Source organism: Salmo salar, chromosome 17 (genome assembly GCF_965601325.2).
Source record: "Salmo salar chromosome 17, fSalSal1, whole genome shotgun sequence".
Lineage (NCBI taxonomy): Eukaryota > Metazoa > Chordata > Actinopteri > Salmoniformes > Salmonidae > Salmo > Salmo salar.
In genome coordinates this window covers 25,345,450-25,368,781 of record NC_138307.1, presented here as the reverse complement: position 1 = coordinate 25,368,781, position 23,332 = coordinate 25,345,450, and the positions used below count along the sequence as shown (strand labels likewise).

At 40.2% G+C, this 23,332-nt stretch overlaps 1 long non-coding RNA gene across 1 annotated transcript; it reads left to right on the top strand.

The window, feature by feature from the left end:
* The first annotated feature begins 2,670 nt into the window (after positions 1 to 2,670).
* On the top strand, positions 2,671 to 7,240 carry LOC106594420 (uncharacterized). Its single transcript, XR_006760066.2, has 3 exons — positions 2,671 to 2,994; positions 3,078 to 3,180; positions 4,787 to 7,240. It is a non-coding gene; the product is annotated as an uncharacterized LOC106594420 (long non-coding RNA).
* Positions 7,241 to 23,332: the final 16,092 nt, after the last annotated feature.

Genomic DNA, 23,332 nt, shown 5'->3' with positions numbered 1-23,332 from the left:
TTCCAAGATATACAGAGGGTGCTCTGTATAGCTTGGTCATTACTGTGACATGGTTAAGGAAGAGTGTTTTGAGTGCTGATGTTAACCATTCTGGTTACAACCTTTCGGCAAGACCGATCTTCCAAAGGTTTCTCCCTGCAGGCTGTCACTGAGTCCGAGGAGCTCCTTAAACTTGACCCCCAAAACTCCTGGGTCAGATGGTTTAGACCCTTTCTTCTTTAAGGTTGCTGCCCCTATCATCACCAAACCTATCTCTGACCTTTTTAACCTGTCTCTCCTCTCCCATTGTTTCGAAGGCAGCCACAGTTCGTTCTTCATTTAAAGGGGGAGATCAAGCTGATTTGAACTGTTATAGGCCTAAACTCAGCAAAAAAATAAATTTCTCTTTTTCAGGACCCTGTCTTTTTCAAAGATAATTTGTAAAAATCTAAATAACTTCACAGATCTTCAATGTAAAGGGTTTAAACACTGTTTCCCTTACTTGTTCAATGAACCATAAACAATTAATGAACATGCACCTGTGGAACGGTCGTTCAGACTAACAGCTTACAGACGGTAGGCAATTAAGGTCACAGTTATGAAAACTTAGGACACTAAAGATGCCTTTCTACAGACTCTGGAAAAACACCAAAAGAAAGATGCCCAGGGTCCCTGTTCATCTGCGTGAATGTGCCTTAGGCATGCTGCAAGGAGGCATGAGGACTGCAGATGTGGCCAGGGCATTAAATTGCAATGTCCGTATTGTGAGACGCCTAAGACAGCGCTACAGGGAGACAGGACGGACAGCTGGTCATCCTCGAAGTGGCAGACCACGTGTAACAACACCTGCACAGGATCGGTACATCCGAACATCACACCTGCGGGACAGGTACAGGATGGCAACAACAACTGCCCGAATTACACCAGGAACGCACAATCCCTCCATCAGTGCTCAGACTCTCTCCGCAATAGACTGAGAGAGGCTGGACTGAGGGCTTGTAGGCCTGTTGTAAGGCAGGTCGTCACCAGACATCACCGGCAACAACGTCGCCTATGGGCACAAACCCATCGTCGCTGGACCAGACGGGACTGACAAAGTGCTCTTCACTGACGAGTCAAGGTTTTGTCTCACATGGGGTGATGGTTGGATTTGCGTTTATCGTCGAAGGAATGAGCGTTACACCGAGGCCTGTACTCTGGAGCGGGATCGATTTGGAGGTGGAGGATCTGTCATGGTCTGGGGCGGTGTGTCACAGCATCAGACTGAGCTTGTCATTGCAGGCAATCTCAACGCTGTGCGTTACAGGGAAGACATCCTCCTCCCTCATGTGGTACCCTTCCAGCAGGCTCATTATGACATGACCCTCCAGCATAACAATGCCACCAGCCATACTGCTCGTTCTGTGCGTGATTTCCTGCAAGACAGGAATGTCAGTGTCCTGCCATGGCCAGCGACGAGCCCGGATCTCAATCCCATTGAGCACGTAAACCCCCCCTTAGAAATGTCAGGGAACTTGCCGGTGCCTTGGTGGAAGAGTGGGGTAACATGTCACAGCAAGAACTGGCAAATCTGGTGCAGTCCATGAGGAGGAGATGCACTGCAGTACTTAATGCAGCTGGTGGCCACACCAGATACTGACTGTTACTTTTGATTTTGACCCCTCCTTTGTTCAGGGACACATTATTCCATTTCTGTTAGTCACATGTCTGTGGAACTTGTTCAGTTTGTCTTAGTTGTTGAATCTTATGTTCATTCAAGTATTTACACATGTTAAGTTTGCTGAAACTAAACGCAGTTGAAAGTGAAAGGACGTTTCTTTTTTTGCTGAGTTTATTTCTATTTTGCCCTGCTTATCAAAACTGCTGGAAAAACTTGTCAATAATCAACTGACTGGCTTTCTTGATGTCTATAGTTGTCTCTCTGGTATGCAATCTGGTTTCTGCTCAGGTTATGGATGTGTCATGTATTGTTGTCTCTACCTTCTTGCCCTTTGTGCTGTGTGCTGGTGTCTGTAACCAATAATGTTTGTACCCTGTTTTGTGTTGCTGCCATGTTGTATTGCTACCATGCTGTTTTGTAATGTGTTGCTGCCATGCTATGTTGTCTTAGGTCTCTCTCATCGTGATGTGTATTGTGTCCTATATTTTAATCCCAGCCCCCACCCCACAGGAGGCCTTTTGGTAGGCCGTCATTGAAAATAAGAATTTGTTCTTAACTGACTGCCTTTAGTAAAATAAAAAGAAGAGACGAGTCCTGCGACAAGTGTCTGTTTAACGCCTATCCAGATGGAGCTATCAGTGGACTCGGCCTCCGAGTTAATGGTAAAATACAATCACTGTAAAGTGGGGTTAAAGAGACATTACACTCTAAAATCTAAATTGAGGATTCACCTTAACATTAGCCTACTTTTGAGGTCTTCAAACAATGTGTTATCCATTTAAAACAGGAACAATGGCCGCCAATGCCTTCAATCCGTTCTACCTTGACCTGTGTGTAAATGATTAACCCAGGAACAATTCCCTTAACTCATCATGCATCCACTTGACCTTGATGTACATGAAAACATTATAGTATTTACATTCACTGTGTTTTGTTGTTATACTATAGAGCTGAATAGACCCTCACTCACCACACAAACCATCAACAGTCACACCACTCTGTCCTGCTACTGGACGACCTGCTCCTATAGTAACCTGGGATGACACAGAAATTCTAGAAAGTTCCACAATGTCACCCATCCCAATGTCACTGTCACCATAACTTCCACACTGGCAGCATTCAGTCTACCTGACAAAGACACCAGGGTTGTCTGTGTGGTGTCACTGTTCTCTGGAGGTGTCACCAAGAACGTATCCATGATTATTCCAGCTAGAACTCAAGCTTCATTTCCTGGTGAGAAATGGTTCTGTACATGCCTACAGTAACAACCAACATGCTGGTGTCATTCTGAAGTACTGTCTCTGTATGTTCTGTGCTAGGTGTACCTGAGGTCACTGATGGTGACAGGATCAGTGGTCAGTCATTAATATAATGACCACAACTAATCTCTGACTCTTATCTGTGAATTGTACCATTCTCATCTTGTTATCTTTCACAGTTAAGCCAACAGTAATTGTTTCAGTGATGGGTTCACTGTGTTTCATTGCTGTGTGCTGTGGAGCTGTGGTACTGTGGTGCAAACTGAGAAATACAATGAGAAGGTAAGTTTTACCATGCTGTTGACAAAGAGAAATTACAGTATTACTTTTACATTGTTTTTGTAAGTTTGACAATCAATCTTTAGCCCAAATTCCCACAGTCCATGACATAGAACAGGAAGAACTATCAACACTCAACCCTCAACATGATGACTGAAATCCACAAGTCTAGTAAGACACATATTGTAATTAACAGTAGGGTTTATGATTTCAAGTAGACAGTGTTTGTACTTACTGTAGGTAAGAAATAGAGTATAAAATATTTAATTGTTTTGCCACGGGACGACTCTCTGATAGTGGCCTGAGACCACACAGAACACATTGCTTTGGAAAAGTCTACTATGGTCAATGTCACCCATCCCAATGGAACTGTCACTGTGACAACTACTGCAACAGTGGTAGTGTCCAGTCTACCTGACAGACACCAAGGTTAAGTGTGTGGTACCTTCTGGTGGTGCCACTAAGGAGGTTTCTATGGTGATTCCAGTCAATGATCAAGTCTCATTGGCTGGTGAAAGAGGCCATGGTTTGTAAATACATACATGATAATTGGCATGTTTGTACTGTAAGTGTGTGTGTTTATTCTTTGTGGGCTAGCTCAATCTAGTCTCCAATATCTGGATCAGTGGTAACTCAGTGACTCTTGTTGTTATAGTGCAAAGACATAGTCAACCGATTTACTTATTGTTATAGTCAACCTATTTACTTATTGTTATAGTCAACCTATTTACTTATTGTTATAGTCAACCGATTTACTTATTGTTATAGTCAACCTATTTACTTATTGTTATAGTCAACCTATTTACTTATTGTTATAGTCAACCTATTTACTTATTGTTATAGTCAACCTATTTACTTATTGTTATAGTCAACCTATTTACTTATTGTTATAGTCAACCTATTTACTTGCCTTCTTATGCTTTGCCTGTGAATCATATCATTGTACTGGTCACTTTCAATATATTTCATCCACAGGTGCAGTGATTGGTTCATTCTGTCTCTTTTAATGTATGAAAAGAACAAATTACCCAAACTTACCCTCCATAAACCCTCAATCTTTAGCTGGGTGATTGAAGATCGGGTCTTTTTTCAGATACAGTATCTGAGAGAAAGTACAGTTTTACTATGATCTTGATTGTCAAACTTACATGTGTTTCCCTGGAACCATTAATGCTGTTATTCTGGAATATGTGCTGTGCCTTCCAGTGGAATATGAGATTTGACTGCTTTCAGATTACTTTATCAAATGTTCTCTTTTTTGATGCACAGAGCCTGATAACCCTGAAATCAGGAGGACTCTCGCAACTAGATTCATTATGATTATATTACTTAGATGTTGTGTATGTGGTCAAAATATCATATTTCAAAGTTTTTGCAAAAACAATCGATTTGCACATATTCCTTTTGAAGGTTGCACTGCAAATTCCAACATTTCTTCAAACTATGTTTTACAGTGGTTCCAAGGTTCCACAATGACTGTAGGCCCATTGGCAGGTTTTGCATTAAACCTTTATGATAGACTGCATAGACACAATATTCCCCACAAAGATCTCTGAATTTACCAAATTGAAATGTGATGATATATTTATCTTTCTTTGTTGTTTCTCAGAAACTGCTGAGCATGGTGTTGGTTGAACCGGAGTGGTACTACAAGTCTGAGGCAGAGTTACTGCACAATGTCTTCTCTGGAGCTCAGCTTACCTACTTATCTGTATGTAAATATACATCTGTCTGTCTGTCTGTCAGGCTCTCTGTCTCTGTCTCTCTGTCTGTACTTTTAGTTTCAAGTTAAGCTTCTACAAGTTGAGCATAGGCTTTGACATCAAGCTGGTTTTATAGAAAATAGACAAACTCAAGATAACATCTGAAGAACCCTCCATATCATGACAATGTAGCCAATGAAAATACAGTGACATTGAAGCGCCTCCACATGGAAGAAGCATTTGACTCTGAAACTGGAACTTCCCCTATAGAAAGAATTTGACTTCAACAACAAATCAAGGAGGATGATTCAAACACTTTATTCATAGAAAATACAAGGTTGTTATCCTATTCACTTTATCAAGTTACTTTGTGTGTAAGAGTCAAATAAATTACTTCAAATGTTTCATTATCTATTGTTACTAAGCGTGTAGGGCAGCTGTAACACAGAGAAACTGATTTGGAAATGTGCTGATCCCTGTTAGGTAGGTGTGTGTGTGTGTGTGTGTGTGTGTGTGTGTGTGTGTGTGTGTGTGTGTGTGTGTGTGTGTGTGTGTGTGTGTGTGTGTGTGTGTGTGTGTGTGTGTGTGTGTGTGTGTGTGTGTGTGTGTGTGTGTGTGTGTGTGTGTGTGTGTGAGAGAAAGAGAGGGGGGCATTGATCTCCTCTGTGTCATTACTCTAACTCTGAAAATATGATGAAACGTTATACTGGCACCAGTTTCTGTTTCTCTTGCAGTTTGAGGTGCCTTGGCCTGGTGCTGAGATGATGTCCCCTGGAACACCTGAGCCCCTCACCACACCTAGTGACGTCGTTTGGACAGGAACTACTACGAAAGGTAGCCTAGCGGTTAGAGCGTTGGGACAGTAACCAAAAGGTCGCTAGTTTGAACTTGAGCAGGGCACTTAACCCTAATTGTTCCGGGGTCGCCGTTGATAGTGGCAGACCCTGGCCGGTGTCTCAGGGGGAGTTGGGATATGAAAAAAAACATATTTCCAATTCAGACATGCTTATAATACACACTGTGTGAAATAGGACGAATATAAGCACCCACCTAATTATTATTAATCACTACACCATGGGTCATCTCTGTAAATCAGAGTGATAACACATTTCAAATCTTTTCCATGTTATGTATTTATTTAAATGTTTTTATTTGTGTATTTTGTATTTATTTATTATTTGTGGGAGGCGTCACACTTCATCGTCTATTGACGCTTCCAGTTGAGCATGGAAAGCTTACATCCAGCAGATTACATTCAGCAGATTACATACACCATGTTCTAAAACATTTGCAAGTTCCTGAGGTGGATGAGGTAAGCATGGTATCTAATGTCATGTTGGCTTTCATCCTCATGGTTTTCTGAGGTACTTGGGCTGCGTCTACACATGCACCCCCATTCTGATCCTTTGCCCAATCTAAAGACCAATTCATTAAAAAAATATCTGAATTGGGCTGCCTGTGTAAATGCCGCCTTATTGCAGCCCAATTCAGATTTTTTGACAGTTATTTGCATATATGATACCTATCTGTTATTTTCCCTAATGTGTAAACAGCAAAAAAACACATTGAATCTGATCTTTTGATATCCTATTTATAACACCTCCATATGTGGAGCAGAATCCTGATACAAACCCCATCCTCCATATACGACCTCTGTCTGAATGCTCAGATTTTTTTGTTGTTGGCACGTGACGTTACCATGACCACCACCCCAAAATGTAAAGGAGCAGTGACAGGAAATGAGAATTGCATTTCTGTGTGACTTCTGAGTGTGAATGCCGAAATCTGATATGGGTCTGAAAAAAAGATTGGATATAGAAAGGAAATCAGATTTGGGGTCTTAGGCTGAATGTGTAAACACAGTCATATAACTTCAGAGGAAGCACTCTGCTGCATCTCAGCTGTGATATTTGTAACTTCTGACTGTTCTACAACACACCATACCTCTAGTCATCTGCTTATCAGAACCTTGAATAGTCCAATCAGATGTGGTAGAACTGTGCTGGAGAAAAAAGCCTGCACAACCATTTTGGCCACCCCTGATTTATATGTACAAAAGTTCCTATGTCTGATGTTTGCTGTAAATTATGTATTTTTTGATAACTCACTTTTGCTGACAGGTACAGTATTTTAGTACTAGGGGTGTCTTCAGTAAACTTTAAAGTAACTTACAAAGTTTATGTTGAAGATTGTTGTATTTTCCAGGAGCTTGCTCGATTGTCTTGTTAAAAGAGATCAGGGAATAATTTTCCAGTTTATCCCATATTGGCTTAAATGGGTTTCTGGTTTTTCGCTTCCCTCTGGAAAATCAGCTCTTAGTATTTCACAGTAATATTGAATAAATACTAATAACTACCTTATTTCTATTGCCTTTTGTCATTATTGTGTACTTTTACCTCAGATAGACGACACACCTTATTAACAGCTTTTTGCGTGTGGAAATGTTGAGTAATGTAAATCAGCTTTTGATGTAAAACCATGGAAATTAAACACAAAAACTATCAAGGCACAAGGTGAGACCCAAATGCAGACACAGGAGGCAGATGATTGGAGTCTTACAATGTTTATTAATCCAAAGGGGTAGACAAGAGAATGGTCGTGGACATGCAAAAAGGTCAAAACCAGATCAGAGTCCAGGAGCTACAGAGGTGCAGACAGGCTCGTGGTCAAGGCAGGCAGAATGGTTAGGCAGGCGGGTACAAAGTCCAGAAATAGGCAAGGGTCAAAACCGGGAGGACTAGAAAAAGGAGAATGCAAAAATCAGGAGAACGGGAAAAATGCTGGTTGACTTGGAAACATACAAGACAAACTGGCACAGAGAGACAGGAAACACAGGGATAAATACACTGGGGAAAATAAGCGACACCTGGAGGGGGTGGAGACAATCACAAGGACTGTAGCTCAGTTGGTAGAGCATGGTGTTTGCAACACCAGGGTTGTGGGTTCGATTCCCACGGGGGGCCAGCACAGAATTTTTTTTTTTTGAAATGTATGAAATTGTATGAAATGTATGCATTCACTACTGTAAGTCGCTCTGGATGAGAGCGTCTGCTAAATGACTAAAATGTAAAATGACAGGTGAAACAGATCAGGGTGTGACAAAAACCATGTTTTAAATGAGAAGATCAAAAGCTGAAAAAAAAATAAGAAATTCTAATGAGTACCACGGCCCACTTCACCCATACACTACTAAGGTTTTACAGTAGTCAGCTTTTTTGTACCCATCCTTTGCTTTAAACAGGTGAAGGATCTTAATTTGAGCCAGTTTTCTACAGTAGGAACATAATCCTGCAGCAACAGGAAATGTGGATTATAATTAATGGACATTTTCTGTAGGGGTTGATACATTTTTCGTTAGGGCAAATGAAGTCTGACATTTTAAAGTGGAAATTACTAACTTTAGAAGCCTTTTTAAACCTAAAATACACAAGTTTGCATGTCCTGCTGTGCAGGAAATTCACATTCACTTTTCCCTACATAACTTCTATACTTAGGCATTCACATCCACACCATGTGCATCCTATGCACCATATGTATTTTCAACGGTTCTCTAGCCTCCCAGAGACTATGGTACAGTGGTCCCAGACTACATAGACAATTCCCAGAAATGCTATAGACCGCTACTTCCTATACATATAAAACAACACCAGTGCTCAATAACACCACGTGCTATTATTAGTAGTCCAAGACTACGATGGGAGATGGTGGACGGAACACTTAGATAACGTTATAGATAAAAAAACTCAGCTCACACTTCCCTCCACATTCACACTGGAGCTAATCCCCTGACAGCTCTCATTCACTCAGTATGTTATAGCTACATGTTATAGCTACCCTCTGGTTTCCCCCATGTTTGTGTGCGTGTTTGTTTTATTGGAAGGCTGTATCTGACGGCTGATATATTGTTACCGGGTTTTGTATTTACGCCCGTTTATTTTGTGGTACCGGTATTTTTCCAGCACCACAGTATTGTGTTTATACTGGTGTTTTTTGAATTAAATACCTTGTCCACGCATCTCAGCTCTCCTGCGCCTGACTCCTTTCACCAGTTACCCACAGCCTTGACAGGGACAGTGCACATTAATCAACGTTTCAGTAAAAGTGCCAGTTTTAGCCAGCCGGCTAAATTTCAACCACAGTCCCTGCATCAAATTCCTAATATTAAAGCAACAATTTAACTTTCTGGTCAACCCAACCAAATGCACAAATGTGAGTTATAGATCGTTCAGTCTCAATTCCAATGACAAAGCAAAAACAGGTTTTTAGAAATGTTAAAAATTTTAAAAAAATTGAAAAACTGAAATACCTTATTTACATAAGTATTCAGACCCTTAGCTAAGAGACTCAAAATTGAGCTCAGCTGCATCCTGTTTCCATTGATCATCCTTGAGATGTTTCTACAACTTGATTGGAGTCCACCTGTGGTAAATTCAAGTGATTGGACATGATTTAGAAAGACACACACCTGTCTATATAAGGTCCCACAGTTGACAGTGCATGTCAGAGCAAAAACCAAGCCATGAGGTCAAAGGAATTGTCCATAGAGCTCCGAAACAGGATTGGGGAAGAGTACCATAATATTTCAGCAGCATTGAAGGTCCAAGGACACAGTGGCCTCCATCATTGCCTTTCCACATCATGTACAATCAATTGAATTCACCACAGGTGGACTCCCAATTGTATTCATTATTATTGTTTACCTTTATTTAACTAGGCCAGTCAGTTAAGAACAAATTCTTATTTACAATGACGGCCTACTTAAAGGCAAACGGCCTCCTGCGGGGACGGGGATCAAATATATATATATATATATATATATATATATATATATATATATATATATATGTGTCACGTTTGTTGTATGAAGGAGCGGATCAAAGTGCAGCATGTGTATCGTTGCACATTTTATTTTCACTGTGAAACTATGCAAGATATACAAATAAACTAAATGAATAAAAATAACAAACCGTGACGAAGAGTTACAACATACACTAACTCAAAATCAATCTCCCACAAACCCAGGCGGGAATAACAACTACTTAAATATGATCTCCAATTAGAGACAACGATGACCAGCTTCCTCTAATTGGAGATCATCCCAAAAAAAGCCCAACATAGAAATACAAAACTAGAACATAACAACATAGAAAATCTAAACTTGAAAAAAAAACCTGTCACGCCCTGACCTACTCTACCATAGAAAATAACAGCTTTCTAAGGTCAGGACGTGACAATATAGGACAAAACCTACATCACAACAAGAGAGACAACACAACACTACATAGAGAGAACTAAGACAACAACATAGCAAGGCAGCAACACATGACAACACAGCATGGTAGTAACTCAACATGACAACAACATGGTAGCAACACAACATGGTAGCACCACAAAACATGGTACAAACATGATTGTGCACAGACAATCAAGTTGTAGAAACATCTCATGGATGATCAATGGAAACAGGATGCATCTGAGCTCAATTTCGAGTCTCATAGCAAAAGGTCTGAATACTTCTGTAAATAAGGTATTTGTTTAAAAAAAACTTTTCTTCTCTTTGTCATTATGGGCTATTGTGTGTAAATTAATGAGGTAATTTAATGAATCAATTTTAGAATAAGGCTGTAATGTAACAAAATGTGTAGTGGTCTGAATACTTTCCGAATGCTAATGTTACCTAGGTGGCCAGGAGCATTGTTTCCTATGAAAGGAAGTTAGCCTAGCGAGCAAGTATTTTAGCCAGGTAGCCTAGGACAACAAAAACTAAAACCTTTACTCTATGACAGTCATTGACCGTTCAGGCAACATGAAAGAGGAGGATGGCATTGGTGTTTCTCTACGAGTAGGGTGAGATGTTTTTTCTACTTGCACACACATACATCAGTGCCATGGACAGCTACATCATATTTATCTTACTTTGATTGGACTAAACAGTTGTTGGTATCTTTTACCAAAAAGACTAAGCATAGATGATTAGATGATGTTCAAATGTTGAAGTTGAAATGGTGCTGGAATAGTGGAGGCAGCTCCTGTTTTCTTTGACTTGCGGTAACTCTCCATGGTTCTAAATCAATAGTTGTATAGTAGTCCTAAAATGTCAGCAACATTACCTTGCTTGACCATGTTGTAGGTCACTTAACTGTTTGTTACATGCAATATGTTTTGTAGAGTTCACTGGACAGATGTAGCTCTCCGTAATGGTAAGGAAACAAATGTGTGGTTGAATTTATTCTGCCACTGCGTTTTATTGTCTAGGCCTTAGGCCTATATAAGGCCAGGAGGCTAGGAAACACTGTCACCACCGATAAATCCACGATAATCGAGATTTTCAATAAGCATTTCTCTACGGCTGGCCACGCCTTCCACCTGGCTGCCCCAACCCCGGCCAACAGCTCTGCACCCTCCGCAGCAACTGGCCCAAGCCCCCCCCCGCTTCTCCTTCACCCAAATCCAGACAGCTGATGTTCTGAAAGAGCTGCAGAATCTGGATCCCTACAAATCAGCAGGGCTAGACAATCTGGACCCTCTGTTCCTAAAATTATCCGCTGCCATTGTCGCAACCCCTATTACTAGTCTGTTCAACTTCTCTTTCTTATCGTCTGAGATTACTAAAGATTGGAAAGCGGCCACGGTCATCCCCCTCTTCAAAGGGGGAGACACTCTAGACCCAAACTGTTACAGACCTATATCCATCCTGCCCTGCTTTTCTAAAGTCTTCGAAAGCCAAGTGAACAAACAGATTACCGACCATCTCGAATCCCACCGTACCTTCTCCGCTGTGCAATCTGGTTTCCGAGCTGGTCACGGGTGCACCTCAGCCACGCTCAAGGTCCTAAACGATATCATAACCACCATCGATAAAAAACAGTACTGTGCAGCCGTCTTCATCGACCTGGCCAAGGCTTTCGACTCTGTCAATCACCGTATTCTTATCGGCCGACTCAACAGCCTTGGTTTCTCTAATAACTGCCTTGCCTGGTTCACTAATTACTTCTCACATAGAGTTTAGTGTGTCAAATCGGAGGGCCTGTTGCCCGGACCTCTGGCAGTCTCTATGGGGGTGCCACAGGGTTCAATTCTCGGGCCGACTCTTTTCTCTGTATACATCAACGATGTCGCTCTTGCTGCGGGTGATTCCCTGATCCACCTCTACGCAGACGACACCATTCTTTATACATCTGGTTCTTCTTTGGACACTGTGTTAAGAAACCTCCAAACAAGCTTCAATGCCATCCAACGCTACTTCCGTGGCCTCCAACTGCTCTTAAACGCTAGTAAAACTAAATGCATGCTCTTCAACTGATCGCTACCCGCACCTGCCCGCCTGCCTAGCATTACTACCCTGGACGGTTCTGACTTCCTAGGTGTCTGGCTAGACTGTAAACTCTCCTTCCAGACTCATATTAAGCATCTCCAATCCAAAATTAAATCTAGAATCGGCTTCCTATTTTGCAACAAAGCCTCCTTCACTCATGCTGCCAAACATACCCTCGTAAAATTGACTATCCTGCCGATCCTTGACTTCGGCGATGTCATTTACAAAATAGCCTCCAACACTCTACTCAGCAAATTGGATGCAGTCTATCACAGTGCCATCCGTTTTGTCACCAAAGCCCCATATGCTACCCACCATTGCAACCTGTATGCTCTCGTTGGCTGGTCCTCGCTACATATTCACCGCCAAACCCACTGGCTCCAGGTCATCTATAAGTCTTTGCTAGGTAAAGCTCCGCCTTATCTCAGCTCACTGGTCACCATAGCAACACCCACCCGTAGCACGCGCTCTAGCAGGTATATTTCACTGGTCATCCCCAAAGCCAACACCACCTTTGGCCGCCTTTCCTACGAGTTCTCTGCTGCCAATGACTGGAACGAATTGCAAAAATGACCGAAGTTGGAAACTATTTATTGCCTTACATCCTTACTTCATTTGCACACACTGTATACAGATTTTCTATTGTGTTATTGACTGTACGTCTGTTTATCCCATGTGTAACTCTGTGTTGTTGTTTTTGTCGCACTGCTTTGCTTTATCTTGGCCAGGTCGCAGTTGTAAATGAGAACTTGTTCTCAACTAGCGTACCTGGTTAAATAAAGGTGAAATAAAATGTATATTTATATACCACAGGGGCAAGTCATATGAACTAACAGGTTATAGCGCAAACAATGCAATTATCACAACACATAGCTTACAATATGTTTTGGACTTCCTCAGTGATTTTACCCATGTACCACTAATGATAAAAGGTATTTCTATTCTAACCCCAAATCTCTAGCTATGAGACTTCAAATATTTGTTTGCGTTCTTCACTCACTCGGTTTGACAAAAAAACAACAGATAACAACCTTCACTGAACGTGGTAATAACTTGACGGATTTGTCACCTAGCATGTTATGACATGTTCTTTCGATATTAGAAAGTGTTAACATGCTATTACATACTTGTAGCAATAAAGGTTATCTTAATTGACTACTCTAACCACACCCCCTGCACTACTCTAACCACACCCCTTGCACTACTCTAACCACACCCCCTGCACTACTCTAACTCAATTAATCTCAACCTGCCTCTCTCCCACCAGACACTTCTGAACCCCAGCACCATGGGCACCCGTACAATTAAAACATAGCACTTCTTCCCCCAATACTACTACACTAATGCACCTTCTGCACACTTCTCACACCTAGGAACATCCCTCCAACACACTGCTGCCACATGCCCATACGCTTGGCACCTGTAACCACAGAGACATCTATTGGACTGATGTACAAATGACTTCTTCTTTGGTAAATGATGTTCACACAAATGTAATGTGAACTAACACTATTCAGTAGTAAGGACCTTTATAAGAGAGCATACAGCCTCTTATCATTCATCATATGTGTCTGCCACCATTTACTGTACGGTTAGAAAACTGGAGGAACAAAAATATGTCCATTGTAGAAAAGGGGGACGGGGGATGTGAGGGACGTCATCACACAAAATACAAAAACAGATCAATTAAAAAAACATCCCACTCCTTCAGTCACAGTCCAATCCAAATCACATCCCTACACAGACTCAGGGGCCTGGGAGGGGGTAACATCTTCAGTCACAGTCCAATCCAAATCACATCCCTACACAGACTCAGGGGCCTGGGAGGGGGTAACATCTTCAGTCACAGTCCAATCCAAATCACATCCCTACACAGACTCAGGGGCCTGGGAGGGGGTAACATCTTCAGTCACAGTCCAATCCAAATCACATCCCTACACAGACTCAGGGGCCTGGGACGGGGTAACATCTTCAGTCACAGTCCAATCCAAATCACATCCCTACACAGACTCAGTGGCCTGGGAGGGGGTAACATCTTCAGTCACAGTCCAATCAAAATCACATCCCTACACAGACTCAGGGGCCTGGGAGGGGGTAACATCTTCAGTCACAGTCCAATCCAAATCACATCCCTACACAGACTCAGGGGCCTGGGACGGGGTAACATCTTCAGTCACAGTCCAATCCAAATCACATCCCTACACAGACTCAGGGGCCTGGGACGGGGTAACATCTTCAGTCACAGTCCAATCAAAATCACATCTCTACACAGACTCAGGGGCCTGGGAGGGGGTAACATTTTCAGCCAGTATTCCCTGCAATGCTTCACCTGGTAATTCCTGGAGACTCAAAAAACATTCAGCCGCACATACAATTACAGTATGCCCAGTTTCTTAGACTTATTGTACGTTTGGGCAGTATAAATAATCACCTGCATAATAAATGCAACAAAATACAAATTCTTTACAATCCGTGTATCGGCATCCCTCAACTGGTGAACGACATTTTCAATCTCAACAGGATGCGGGGCATCCACTGCTATAGCTTCCTCAGCTCCACTCCTTCAACTATTTCCCACGCCTCCCTGTAAGAGAACTACTCTACTGTACAGACAACATCCTTGCTACTTCAAACTCCTTCACTACCAAGCAGGGCACTCTGGGAATTCGTCAATGTGATTTCCACCACAATTGCTTCCCCGTACATCATCAGATTCTTCAATAACATATTGAATCCATCGGCACACACTTGATACATGGCCATACTTTTAGCAATTTTGTCACTGCAACAGCTTATTCATAAAAACTCTCACTGTGTATCTTATGTATCCCAGCTTCACATGAATAGACAGATACTATTCTTCAAACAACAGTAAAACTGATTGACTTTCTTCCTCCTTTCCATCTACTACACAGTTTAGTGCTCCAACCACTCCTGGAATCTTCTGCTTAAGACGATGAACCTCAATGTCCGAGGAAACTCCAGATATCACCTTTTATACCACCTTTATATACCACCTTAATTAAACTCCCGATATAACACCTTTTATACCACCTTTATATAACACCTTAATTAAACTCCAGATATAACACCTTTTATACCACCTTTATATAACACCTTAATTAAACTCCATATATAACACCTTTTATACCACCTTTATATAACACCTTAATTAAACTCCATATATAACACCTTTTATACCACCTTTATATAACACCTTAATTAAACTCCAGATATAACACCTTTTATACCGCCTTTATATAACACCTTAATTAAACTCCATATATAACACCTTTTATACCACCTTTATATAACACCTTAATTAAACTCCAGATATAACACCTTTTATACCACCTTTATATAACACCTTAATTAAACTCCATATATAACACCTTTTATACCACCTTTATATAACACCTTAATTAAACTCCAGATATAACACCTTTTATACCACCTTTATATAACACCTTAATTAAACTCCATATATAACACCTTTTATACCACCTTTATATAACACCTTAATTAAACTCCAGATATAACACCTTTTTATTGGTGCTCTGCTCTGAAGATCAAAGCACCCCACTTCAGATGTCGACATTTTATGAAGCCACAACACTCTCTCCTTCTGCTCTTCTGAGATGCATGAAATCAAAACAAAACCACTCTGCCTGACTCTACCTTTCCTAACGCTTCCTTTACCCATCTGTAAACCCTGACAGTTACATTAACTGATTTATTTGATTGAGGGAAACACGGTATTGGTGAAATAGTTGTGCTAAATTGACACTTAATTTTGGAGTGCACAGAACTTTCATTTTATTATTGACATGAACAGCATAACATGTTTTCAATTAAAGAGGCTTTTGATATTTCGTTTTTGCAAGAAGCAAACCCAATGAGTTTGCAGCCGTTTGGAGATAAATGTAACATACTTCATCAACGTACGGTAGGTAATGTACTGTACATCCTGAGTAAAAATGTTCATTCAACATGGTGGTCTTCAGTTGTCAAAGTTGATAGCTACCTAGCTAACTTTGATATATTTTATGAACAGTTGTCTGATGTGTTGAAGAATCTTAAAACGTAGAAAGAATAAACATGGAATGTATCTATTGTTACGTATAATCTTAGATTTACCAAGTAGTTTGTTTTCTAGTCAACAGCCGTGATCATTCAAATACCTTGGCAAGTGAGCCAATCAGATGCCAGCTGATTTAGGGAGTCTATAAAAACTTGCCTTGGCTTCTGGTGAGCCCACACCTGCAAATCGCAGTCAAGTCATCCAGTAGCTCTTCAGTTTGCTCCTACATTTGTGCGCGCGAATACACAGCACTTTACAGTATCACATGTTTTCTGGTAGAGAAACTGAGTCAGACGCACTCTACTCCACAGATAGAGATAATAACTACATCACAGGTAGAGTTATGCTGCAGTAGCCTAACGGGAGTGTTGTTTAGCAAATGTTGAAAAATGTGTTTCAAGTCATGACATGCAAGCACAGTACATAGACACACACACTATGTATTGTTTTTGTAATTTATTAAATAGAGATTATACATAATAAAGTGTTAAATAACTACATGGTCTATCTCCACATTCTTTAGCGTTGTCATTTTTTACAAACTAGTTACATTACAGTAAACTTTGATGACCACTATGTAAAAAAAAATGATTGCTGTAAAAATGTCTGGTAGACTTTTTTAGAGATGTCTGCCACTAATAGATCTCTACTCCATTGTCATCAACATTGCAAAGCATATCATGACCATAATATGACAGCTACAACATTGGAAAAACACTAGTTTGCTGCATATTACAGTGAATTTTTTGTTATTTTATTTCACATTTAATTTGGGACTGTTTTATGCACTATATACACTTTATTTAGTTGTATGATTAATATTTGGTGTTTACAACGGTATGACAATTATAATGAAATTAGAATTAAACATTGTAATTTAAGTGTCATTTTTTAATCAAACTCAGTGTAATCAAAATTGTGAAATTGTATTGATTGCCTACTCCTCTACGTATAACACCAGAATTTACATCCACTGGAGAAATAATAAACAGTACATAAACTGACTGAATATGTGAAGGATAATTTTTACTTTTAAGGAAGGTGAGTATTGGCAAAAAGTGACACTTTCTGAAAATGGTATTTCCGGAACACCTTCCAGAATCATCCCATTGTCTTAACCCCTAACATGATACCATTCTAAACATTCTAAACAAAAAATAAATAAATATTAAACACAGGATGAAAGACTCTTCATAAAACACTAATTGTTCTGAGATCATTGAAATAGTCCAGGTAATCCAGTTTCTCTCATTGCCAAGGTCAACCTGGGGGCCAACATCCATTAATCTCAAGTTAAACCTGCCTCTGGACAGGTTTAATTGAAGCCTTCACTTAGATCCAGTGGTGACCCGTGACTATAGGACCTAGGCCTTCAGAGAGACCAAACATCTTCCAATACTTTGTATCAAACAACAAAATTATGAAAATAAGTGCAATTTCTCAACAATATCTTAAGATTTAATGATTTTCTAACCAACTTCTCAAATATCTTCTTACAATTCTTCTTAAGTGATTGTTGCTAGGCAACCACTTTTAGATAGCTATATATCTAACAATGCCAATCATGTTAGCATATTTCTTACTGAGATTACGGTTCTACATTTTTTTATTGGGTTTAAAATAACCAATACTGAAACTTTCAAATGAAGTTTGTGAGTGAATTAAACATGTTCAATGGCTTTGAAGAGCTTTTTCTCTCACTGCCCTGAGTTTAAGGGTTTAGTTATTGGAATTAAGAACATTATTTTCAAGAATCAAATTTCTTCTTAACTGTTAGCTTAAAAGGAGAAACATAAGAACAAGTGCAAGAAAATGGGAAAACCAACTTTGTTTAACTTTCTTCCTAAGTGTATATTTAAGGGATAAATGGCAGTTAAGAAGAACTTTCTTCTTAAGAAAGTTTTGTGAATCTGGCCCCTGGTGGACCTATTGGATAACAGCACAATCAATCATTTGGCCTTTTTTGGGCTTGGGCTCATTAAATGTCTTTAATATAAGGCTCATAAAATGTATTTAATATATGTCTCATCAGGCTCAGGTAGTGTAACGTGTAAGCTAATAATCGGGAAGCAAGTACATGGAGTGAATTTAATAAATAAATGAACATGGAACAAAACAAGAAACACGAGTAGCATACAGACATGAAACAGAGTCAATAAAGCCTGGGGAAAGAACCAAAGGGAGTGACAGATATAGGGGAGGTAATCAGGAAGGTGATGGAGTCCAGGTAAGTCTCATGAAGGGCAGGTACGCGTAACGATGGTGGCAGGTGTGTGTAATGATGAGTAAACTGTTGACAACGAGTGCCAGAGAGGACGAGCGGGAGTAGTCGGGACAGGTAGCATCAGGTTTGAATTTTCATGCTGATCAAAGCTCTAATCAAATCCAGACATTTATATGTGTTATAATGCTTTTTAATGACACTTCCGGTTTTGGCAGAAAATACTGGGTTACCCGGGAGAAAAGTGATTTATTCTCGGGAAGGAACATTTGTATAATACTGGTAAAATATTCAACCCTAATGCCCATACAGGTTGATTCACAAGACACCAAACAAGTAACTTACATATATGGTATCTTCAATAGGCCTAATGGCATTTTATGTCCATGATATGAAGTTTGTTGTAGTGACTGAGTAAGGCAGCCAGAACCATACGTCAGGACAGCTCCGGCCTAGCTCTTACTGCAGTCCAGTACCATGGACATCTTTGAAGTTTGGTCTCTAGTAATTTAGGAGGTCAACTTTATGAAGGCCTCCTCACAATGGTCTTATCATACAAGGCTTTACAGACAGATATAAAAAGACAGGCTATTTTTATTGTTCACAATATTTGCGTTGATGATGTGGTTCAACATTCAAATGCAGTTTGATGGACCACAGGACAGCTTGGAAAAGGCGACGGTCAGTGGAACTCTTGCTCCACCAAGTGGACAATTGCTTCAGTTCCCTTGTGGCAGAAATACTACCAGAGATATTTGATACAAGATCAAATGTTATGTGAATAATATTATCTCCAAATTGTTTCCCCCCACCCGTATTTGATATATTAGTATTCCAATTTAGGGTGTTGCAAAATGTGGTTAGGGTTTTGCTTAGCTAAAATTCTACAAACAACAATCAGCCACGCAAAATGGTCTTCTGTTGTAACCAATCTTCCCAATTAGTGGATTTGCTGTCCATACACCCACTTCTTTTTATCCTCCCACTTCTGTCAACACACCCACTTTCAGACACTCTCCATATAAGCTGTTACCCATGACTCTAGCAAATGGCTGGCTGAGCTAGCTTGATTTTTCTATCTAGAGTGTCACGTCCTGACCATAGAAAGCTGTTATTTTCTATGGTAGAGTAGGTCAGGGTGTGATGGGGGTTTTCTAGTTTAGTTTTTCTATGTTGTTATGTTCTAGTTTCGCATTTCTATGTTGGGTTTTGTTTGGGATGATTGGAGATCATACTTAAGTAGGTGTTTTTTTCCACCTGGCTTTGTGGGAGATTTTTTGTGAGTTAGTGTGTTTCACCTCTGCGTCACGTTCTTTTTCCCCCTTTAGTTTATGTTTATGTACTGCATAGTTTCACAGTGAAAATAAAATGTGTAACGACACACACGCTGCACTTTGGTCTGCTCCTTCTTCAGTTTTAACCCTCCTCTTTCCAACACAAACTGAAGAGATGAAATCAGAAAATGATTACAATTATTGTATAGATGAAATACAAATTAAAATCGAAATTCTTTAAAAAAATTCTATACATTTATATCAATCCTTAGCCTTCTCTGAAGGCCCTCATGGTTCCCCACTGCTTAGATCTAGGTTAACTATAATCATCCTTCTGAAAGTCAGACTTTTTAAATCTAGACTATGGCAAGTCTGAGACTATTTTAAACCATGTCTGAGAAAAGCCATTTCAGTGAGTTCAGTTTAAAAGTGCAATTTATTCCAGGACTAGGCTTAATCTGTGTCCATAGAGTTTACTAGATGAATGAAGTGATGAACCATTCAGACCAGCCTTATTGATTGAACTTCCGTAATTACATGTATAGTCAGAAGTGCTTCAGGGATGTGTAATGTCAGAATTCAACATAGCAATAGACTGGGTCATAACTTATGGAGGTCTAATATCTTAAGATAATTCATAGCTAGACCCTGGTTTTACCATGACTAACAGATTTCCTCTTCTTCTCCTCTTCTTCGTCTTTAATGTTGACATTCAGCTCCAGTGTTTGACTGCAGTCTTCCAGCTTCACTGATGCCATATCTGGATCCTGCAGTGCAAACTGGGCTCAACTGTCACAATCAGGACCCAGTGTGGAAGGAGAGAGGCAGGCTGGTTTTGTCCTCACTTTTAATCTGGAAACTCTGGATAGGATCCTAGTCCTAAATAGAAGTCTGAGCTCAACCTCCTGGTCCTCCCCTGTGCATGCCAGACCCCCTCCCATTGTACTGGACACATGAACACATTTTGAACAATGGCTGCCTAAAGTGCTGTGGTGCTTACGAACAAAATAGGAAAGGTTGTGGTAGACTTGGGCATTCACAGGTGAGTTCACAGCGCTTCCAATCTGAACAATGAGGCATGGAAAGGGCTTCAAGCTTCCTCTCTGGTTCCATTCCCCAATAGTAAGTGTGTCATACCTGAACTGTTCAATATGAAATTGAATATGAAAACATGTCCCTTATACTGCAAAACCTGTATTTGTATACATTGTAGAAACAACTGGGGGCTAGCTAATTGGCTTGTAGAGGTGTAGAAACATCTATTGAGTAGATACAGTTGAAGTCCGAAGTTTACATACACCTTAGCCAACTACATTTAAACTCAGTTTTTCACAATTCCTGACATTTAACCATAGTAAAAATTCCCTGTCTTAGGTCAGTTAGGATCACCACTTTATTTGAATAATGTGAAATGTCAGAATAATAGCAGAGGGAATGATTTATTTCAGCTTTTATTTTCTTTCATCACATTCCCAGTGGGTCAGAAGTTTACATACACCCAATTCGTTTTTGGTAGCATTGCTTTTAAATTGTTTAACTTGGCTCAAACGTTTCGGGTAGCCTTCCACAACCATCCCACAATAAGTTGGGTGAATTTTGTCCCATTCCTCCTGACAAAGCTGGTGTAACTGAGTCAGGTTTGTAGGCCTTGCTCGCACATGCTTTTTCAGTTCTGCCCACACATTTTCTATAGGATTGAGGTCAGGGCTTTGTGATGGCCACTCCAATACCTTGACTTTGTTGTCCTTAATCCATTTTGCCACAACTTTGGAAGTATGCTTGGAGTCACTGTCCATTTGGAAGACTCATTTGCGACCAAGCTTTAACTTCCTGACTGATGTCTTGAGATGTTGAGTCAATATATCCACATAATTTTCCATCCTCATGATGCCATCTATTTTGTGAAACGCACAAGTCCCTCCTGCAGCAAAGCACCCCCACAACATGATGATGCCAACCCCGTGCTTCACGGTTGGGATGATGTTCTTCGGCTTGCAAGCCTCCCCCTTTTTCCTCCAAACATAACGATGGTCATTATGGCCAAACAGTTCAATTTTTTTTCATCAGACCAGAGGACATTTCTCCAAAAAGTACGATTTTTGTCCCCATGTGCAGTTGCAAACCGTAGTCTGGCTTTTTTATGGCGGTTTTGGAGCAGTGGCTTCTTCCTTGCTGAGCGACCTTTCAGGTTATGTCGATATAGGACTTGTTTTACTGTGCATATAGATACTTTTGTACCTGTTTCCTCCAGCATCTTCACAAGGTCATTTGCTGTTGTTCTGGGATTGATTTGCACTTTTCGCACCAAAGTACGTTCATCTCTAGGAGACGTCTCCTTCCTGAGCGGTATGACGGCAGCGTGGTGTTTATACTTGCGTACTATTGTTTGTACAGATGAGCGTGGTACCTTCATGCATTTGGAAATTGCTCCCAAGGATGAACCAGACTTGTGGAGGTCTACAATTGTTTCTGAGGTCTTGACTGATTTCTTTTCATTTTCCCATGATGTCAAGCAAAGAGGCACTGAGTTTGAAGGTAGGCCTTGAACGTACCCCACTAGGCAGGGTAGCCTAGTGGTTAGAGAGTTGGGCTAGTAACTGAAAGGTTGCAAGTTCAAATCCCCAAGGGACAAATCTGTCATTCTGCCCCTGAACAAGGCAGTTAACCCACTGTTCCTAGGCCATCATTGAAAATAAGAATTTGTTTTAACTCACTTGCCTGGTTCAATAAAAAACATCCACAGGTACACCTCCCATTATGTCAATTAGCCTATCAGAAGCTTCTAAAGCCATGACATAATTTTCTGGAATTTTCCAAGCTGTTTAAAGACAGTCAATTTAATGTATGTAAACTTCTGACCCACTGGAATTGTGATACAGTGAATTATAAGGGAAATAATCTGTCTGTAAACAATTGTTGAAAAATGTACTTGTGTCATGCACAAAGTAGATGTCCTAACTGACTTGCCAAAACTATAGTTTGTTAACAAGAAATGTGTGGAGTGGTTGAAAAACGAGTTTTAATGACTCCAACCTAAGTGTATGTAAACTTCCGACTTCAACTGTACATATACATTTAAATTAGTTTGAATGACATAAATTAAACGAAAACATATTTTCTGTATAGATAACCCATAGGTTGAGCAGCACAAACGAATCTAGAATATTTATTTTTCATGAGCAGATCAATCAACTTCAATGCAGTTATCCAAATACATTCATCACCAATGACTAAAATAACAAATCAAGTTTTAGAAGACAATTTAATAAACGTGGTATTTTCAAAGTATGTATATCATTAAACAAATGTTTCTTAGGGAGAGATTTAAATGTACACCATTGTTACACGGCGGAAAATTGGGGAGGGTTTAGTATTTTTTTAATTAAATTCACGGGAGGGTCATGTAATTTGTAATCAATTAAATGTCTCATTGCTCAGGGTTTGAGAATTAGTTGCATATTATAGTATCTCATCATGCCCCTCATCCCTGATTCTCTGCTGGGTCCGCAATATCAAGCTAAGTTCTGAACAAACAGAGTAGAAACGCAGATGGACAACTAG